Genomic DNA, 6876 nt, shown 5'->3' with positions numbered 1-6876 from the left:
ACTGTTTGCATTCTCTGAGCAGATTCTGGGCCTGATCAGGGCAGAACATCCTGTCACGGTCCATAAGGCCCTGCAGTGCCACACTGGCACCCTGATGCCATGAGGTTCCAGAATGTCCTGGACTTCATTTGCTTCCAGCAGCCCACACAAGTCACAAAGGCCCCTTGGTTCCAAGAGATGCCACAGAGCCCCAGGGTCCCTCTGGCTCCATAAGGCTCTTCAGTGACAAAATGGCCCATTGATTCCATGAGGTTCAGAAATGTCCTGATGTGCCTTTGGTTCCATGAGGCTCTGCATGATTCCTTGGGTTCCAAAGGGGCTGGATTGTCACAATGACTTCTTGGATGCATGAGGTTCTGCAGAGTCAAAATGGCCCCTTGATTCCATGAGTTTTCAGTGTGTCCCTGGATTCCTTTTTTCCTATGAGGCCCAAAAGTGCCTCAATGGCCCCTTGATTTCCTGACGTTCTGCAGTGTCCATGATCCCTTTTTCCTTGCAAAAGCTGTTCAGTGTCACAGTGTCCCCTTTGGTTCCATGAGGTTCTGTGGTGTCACAATGTCCCTTTGGTTCCATGAGGTTCTGTGTTGTCACAATGTCCCTTTGGTTCCATGAGGTTCTTTGGTGTCACAATGTCCCTTTTGTTCCATGAGGTTCTGTGGTGTCACAATGTCCCTTTGGTTCCATGAGGTTCTGTGGTGTCACAATGGCCCTTTGGTTCCATGAGGTTCCACACTGCACTTGCAGGAACACACATGGGTGGATGTTGCCCCACCTGCAGAGCTGCCTCCAGCTCTGGGGTCCCAGCACAGCAAGGACATGGAGTTGTTGGAGAGAGTCCAGAGGAGACCACCAAGATGATGAGAGGGATGGAGCAGCTCTGCCATGAGGAAAGGTTGAGAGAATATGGATTGTTCAGCCTGAAGAAGAGAAAGCCTTGGGGTGACCAAATTGTGGCCTTCCAGGACTTGAGGGGAACAAACATCTTACTTACCTGCCAAATCCTGTCAGGATGACTCTGCTGGATTTCCTGGTGTGCAGCAGGAGAACATGACCAAAACAGGACTTGCCAGCTGCACCACCAGAGGCAGAGGGCAAGAAGGTTCCCTTGTCCCAGGGATGGCTGTGAGGTGTGAGGGTGAAGGTGCAGCCAGAGATGCCTAGGGCTGTCCTGCAGAGCAGGGTCCTGCAGCCCAGGGCTCTGTGTGCTGGGGCAGGGACTCTGCTGCCTGCCAGGGTCAGCTCAGTCCGAACAAGGAGCTCCCCAGGGCCCTGCAGGGAGAAGGTTTGGGTGGGAAGAGTGACCCCCTCACGGCAGGGCAGGGATGGGCAGGGCAGGGATGGGCAGGGCAGGGCAGGGCAGGTCCTTCAGCTGCAATGGCTCTGGGCTTCTCTCAGCTTCAGCTTGAGCTTCTGCCATTTCCAAGGACACTTTTCAGGAAGCACATCCACTCAGAACACCTTCCCCTCTTCAGCCACATCAGCTTGTCTGGGATCTGCTCTTCAGCCCCTGCACACACAGAGCTGCCCCTGGGCAGTGGGGTGGGCATGGGCTGTGTGAGCACTGGAGGGAGCTGAGCTGGGCACAGGGAGGCAGCTGCTGGCAGGAACAGCTCCTCACAGCAGAGACAGGCAGGGAGCTGCTGCCACAAATGCTGGGGAGGGGCATGTGGGCACCTCCCTGCTGTTCCTGTGGCACAGACACCTTCCTCTGACCAGCTCCTCCCTGGGCTCCTTTCCCAGCCTAAGCAGAGCCTCTGCCCTCAGGCCCATGGGGGCTCAGGTGTGCATTGCCCTGCAGCAGCAGAGCCCAGGAAAGGACAAGGCCCTGATTTCCACCTGTCTCTGTGTGTCCCTCCTCCCTCGGCAGGAGCATTGTGGCATTTCACTGCCATTTCCTGTTGCCTGTGCTGTCCTTGTTCTCGTTATTGGGGATGGCAGGTTCAGTTCATGTTCAGACACAAATCTTTTGGGTCCTGCTGTGGGGATGTGTATGGGGCAGCAATGTTCCCAAGACCCCTCCATGGAACTTCAGGACATTCAGCTGCTTCCCTGGGTGTCCTGCAGGGCTGCAGGGTGCCCTCCAGAAGGGCACAGCTCTCCCTCAGTATCTCTGTGCTGCCTTGGATCCCCATGGAAAACCCCTCAGTGCTAAATCCATGGAAATGCTGCTTGGCAACTACACTGACTGCTCTGTGTGTCAGTCTGGGAGGGAAAAGATGAAAAAAGTGAGGAGTTTGTTATTCTGCCATTTGGCCCTGGAGTCCTGGATTGCTCTGCTCTCAGCAGTGTGCAGTTTTGTTTGGGGGGAACAGTTGAGTGTGATGCTCATCCAGCTCAGAGCTGCCAGCACAGGGGAGCTGAGAACAGCACTGGTGGGCAGAGCAGCTCTTCTCTCTGCATTAAGGGACCATCTCTTTGCCTCTCAGAATTCACGAGACTTGACCTGCAGGGCAATATAAATACCGAGGACTTCAAACACCAACAACCACTGCTGACTCTGGTGGGTCCAACTGGGAGAGCAAATGCAAAGAATTCCCTGAACTCAGTTCTTCTGTTTAGTAAGTTGCAAACAGGAATGCTGAAATTCTCTTGGAAGTATCACAAATCCATTAAAATTCAGATCACGCTGTGTTCTGAGTTCCCACTTGCTGCAGAGCAAGAAGGATTCCTGGAAAGCCCATGATGCCGAAAGGGTTTTTTTAATTTTTCAATTTTCTTATTTTGTAGATTTTAAGAACACATTAGATGTGATGCTGTAGATTTTAGTGAATTAATATTTAGCAGCTTGTAGCATAAAGTCCTTCTATCTCTACCCCTGCTCCAGAACAGACAGCTGAGATCTGCCAGCTGTTTAGTCTCTCCCTCAAGGTACCTGATTAAAGCATATCAGAAGAGAACATAAACATGGAGCAGTGTGACCCGACGCCCTGGAAAGCGTCCAGAGAACCTTTGTGTGCTGAAGAAGAGGAGGTGGATGAAGACAGAGGGTCCCAACGACCCCAGCCCCAATTCAACAGGGGTGGGAACTGGGAGGGGACAGAGGTGGAACTGGACATGTGGACAGTAGTGATTGGATAGGTTATATTATAAAAGCTGTAGAACTTAGAGCTTGCATGTGCGTGCGTCGATGTATTCCTGGATGAGCGGGGCTGCTCATTAAAGTGCCTGCCCATTATCTTATCTCCTACAAAACTTGGATCGGAGTCTTTTTTAACAGACTTTTACGGCAACACCCATCAAGCACCAAAATCCATTGCTCAGGGGAAGGAGCTGCTGGGTGGTCTGACTGAGGAGAGAGAGCCTGAGAGTGGGGTGGCTGTGAGATGTGCTGTAAATTCTCCTTGTACAAGTCTGGCCTAACCCACTTCTGCCTCTTCCTTCTAAACAGATCAAATTACTCTGAAGAAGCAAATGTCCAACAGCAGCTCCATCAGCCACTTCCTCCTCCTGCCATTGGCAGACACGCGGCAGCTGCAGCTCCTGCACTTCTGGCTCTTCCTGGGCATCTCCCTGGCTGCCCTCCTGGGCAACGGCCTCATCATCAGCGCCGTAGCCTCTGACCACCACCTGCACACCCCCATGCACTTCTTCCTGCTCAACCTGTCCCTCATAGACCTGGGCTCCATCTGCACCACTGTCCCCAAAGCCATGCACAACTCCCTCTGGGGCACCAGGACCATCTCTTATGCAGGATGTGTAGCACAGCTCTTTCTCTTTTCCTTTTTCAGCTCAGCAGAATTTTCTCTCCTCACCATCATGTGCTACGACCGCTACGTTGCCATCTGCAAACCCCTGCACTACGGGACCCTCCTGGGCAGCAGAGCTTGTGCCCACATGCCTGGGCCACTGTGTTTCTCTACTCTCTGCTGCACACAGCCAATACATTTTCCCTGCCCCTGTGCCAGGGCAGTGCCCTGGGCCAGTTCTTCTGTGAAATCCCCCACATCCTCAAGCTCTCCTGCTCACACTCCTACCTCAGGGAACTTTATCTGTTTGTCATTAGTGTTGGTTTAATTTTTGGTTGTTTCATTTTCATTGTTTTCTCCTATGTGCAGATCTTCAGGGCTGTGCTGAGGATCCCCTCTGAGCAAGGACAGCACAAAGTCTTTTCTATGTGCCTCCCTCACCTGGCTGTGGTCTCCCTGTTTGTCAGCACTGTGTTTTTTGCCTACATGAAGCCTCCCTTCATCTCCTTCCCATCCATGGTGGCAGTTCTATACTCGGTGGTGCCTCCAACACTGAACCCCCTAATCTACAGCCTGAGGAACCAGGAGCTCAAGGATGCCCCGAGGAATTTGATTACTGGATGCTCTTTAGAAGGTTCAAACTTCCTGTTGTCTTCTGCAAGGAATTCAGAATGGAACTCATGACAGGCCCATCCTGCCTTCTCAGGTTTTTGATAGGGATCATTCTGTTCATCTTGTCATAATCTTGTGCACACTGAAATTTGATAATTAATCTCCTTTCTGATCTTGTGTCAACCTACTCAGTTTAACCCAGAGGCCATCTAAATGAGGAATCTTTCTCTCTGAACAATTAAATAAAATAGAGGGCCCTGCTTAATTTATTTGATTCTTCTTTGTAGATGTTCATAAAGGGCCCTGCAGGTCAATGTGTGTTGGCAGAGGGGAGGGGAAAAGAGTCCCAGCACAGCAACACTACCAAGATGCACCAGCACTTGTTCTTTTCAGAGCTTCCATTTCCACTTCCACACTCTCCTTCCCAGCCCTGCTGTTGCTGTAAGGCCTGAATGCTCTGCCAGCTCGGTCACATCCTGCTGTGCGTCTGTCCTGGGCTCACAGGCAGGGACAGGCCATGGGCACTGCTGGGACACAGCTCCATCAGGAAAGGGCATCTCCTGAGGACAGGGCAGGAAGACTTTGCTCTTCCTCCAAAGTCACTGTCAGGAATGTGCCCAAGAAAGTTCCCTGGCAAAGCAAATCCCAGTGCCCAGTTGAAGGGTGTGAGTGGGTAGGGTCGGGTCGGGGCACTCAGCAGTTTCCTTGCACAGCCAGATCTCCTGGGACAGACATGAAGGACCTGCAGAGCAGGGTCTGGGCTGTGCCTTTGTTCCATGGACAGCCTGGGAAGGTGCCCCAAGGCAATTGTCACAGACCAGCCTATGCAACCAACATTCCCAGCACTGGCCTCTCACCCCATCTACAAGAGGCTGTTTGTGTCTCCACAAAGAGACACCAAGTGGTCAGGTCAGAAGTCCATGTTTGTTTTGTAGAGAGGAGACTTCAGCACGTGCATTGTGTATTTGTGTGGGGGCACGAACTCAAGTGAGCACAAACAGCATCAGCTACTCCTGGGGCGTCATAAATCCAGTAGGACAGGAAGTGTCCTGAGGTCACTTCACTCTGAGAGTAACATCCCCTGGGAAATCCCCTGGATGCAGCCCTGGGATGTGCTTCTGTGCACAGAGCTCTCTGTGTCCATTCCTCAGGTCATGGAGCACCTCAGAGAGGGGCAGAGCAGGTGACACCCCACAGGGCTGAGGTACCTCCAGGCTCTGGCAGTGGCAGCAGGATCCCAGGGAGACACTTCACCTGCTGCAATGAACTGTCTGTGTGTGCAAGGGAAGGACTTGTGTCTCTGAATAGCCCTGTGTGTCAGCAGGGCATGTGCCCAGGTCATGTGTGGGCACCAGATTAAACCCCAGCACATGCTGGATGTGACTTCTGAAACAACCTCCACTATCCCAGTGAGATTTCTCCTAACTGCCCCTTCTGGTTGACTGCAAATGCCCCTGTCAGCTACATGCCCCTGCCCTGCCTTCTGGCCTGTCCCTTTCTCTGCCCAGCAGGAAAGCAGCCCTGGCTGGGCAGCATTTCCCCTGTGCAGGCAGAAAGGGCTCTGCAGGCAGGAGTGGCTTTGCCCTCCAGCAGATGGCATTCCTGCCCTTTCCCAGAGCACAGAGCACAGCTGGGCAGTGGGATGCAGCCAGAGGCACACACACCTGCCTGGGTCACCCCTCTGAGCTGCCTGCACAGCTTCAATGAGCACCAAACAGAAACAAACACTCTCAGTCACAGGGGTCCAAGCAGGTGACAGGGGACAGGAGGACATAAACTTTCCATGGAAAGGGGACTAGGACAAGCAGATATTGCCAATGAAGTTTTCCCTAGCTGGAATGGGGAATTTTCCCAACCTTCAGAAAAACATCTTCCTCCTTCTCTCATGACCTGCCCCATACTGGTTTTGGGAGCAGCCTTAGCATGGGGCTGCTGTTGGCTCAGGGAATATGTGTCACCTACAGTCATCATCTCCTTCTTTCCCAGATACATTTTGTGCCTCTAACAAACTGGACCACTTTTTGCGTGATTTTGTTCCCCCCGGTGCCTGAAATCTCCTATTGTGGCACAATGACATTCATGCTCTTTGTTTTCATAAGCTACTTTTTAGATCAGTTTTCCCCTTCTTGTTCATGCTGTCGATTAACTGAGGAGGAAAATGAGAGAGAGTCAGTCCTCCCTTTTTAGGCCTCGAACATTCCTTGCTGGAATCACATTTTAAGTTGAAAAGTATTATGATTACTGGACTTCTGAAACATTCCAGTAATTACTATCTTGGATTGTGGACAGGGAGGAGATTGGCAGATGACTAAAGCCAGTAGATGAGCCTACAAACAGCTCTGCTGACTGAGGCCCTTTGGGGTTTCCTGGGCTGCAGGAGCTGTACCAGCACCTCCCTCTCATTGGACACCTCCCTGAGCATCCAAGATCCCAAGTTTGAGATATCCAGACAACCATCTGTGGAGTGATGAGCTGATAAGGCCTGATGGGTTGAGGGAGATGCCTCAGGCCCCTCTGGGGGGTGCTCCCCGCAGAAGACAAAACAAGGCAAACTGATAAGATTAACAAAGGATGGAGT

Source organism: Pithys albifrons, chromosome 31 (genome assembly GCF_047495875.1).
Source record: "Pithys albifrons albifrons isolate INPA30051 chromosome 31, PitAlb_v1, whole genome shotgun sequence".
In the NCBI taxonomy this organism is placed as follows: Eukaryota; Metazoa; Chordata; class Aves; order Passeriformes; family Thamnophilidae; genus Pithys; species Pithys albifrons.
The sequence above is the reverse complement of the archived record's forward strand: the minus strand, read 5'-3'. Positions refer to the sequence as shown.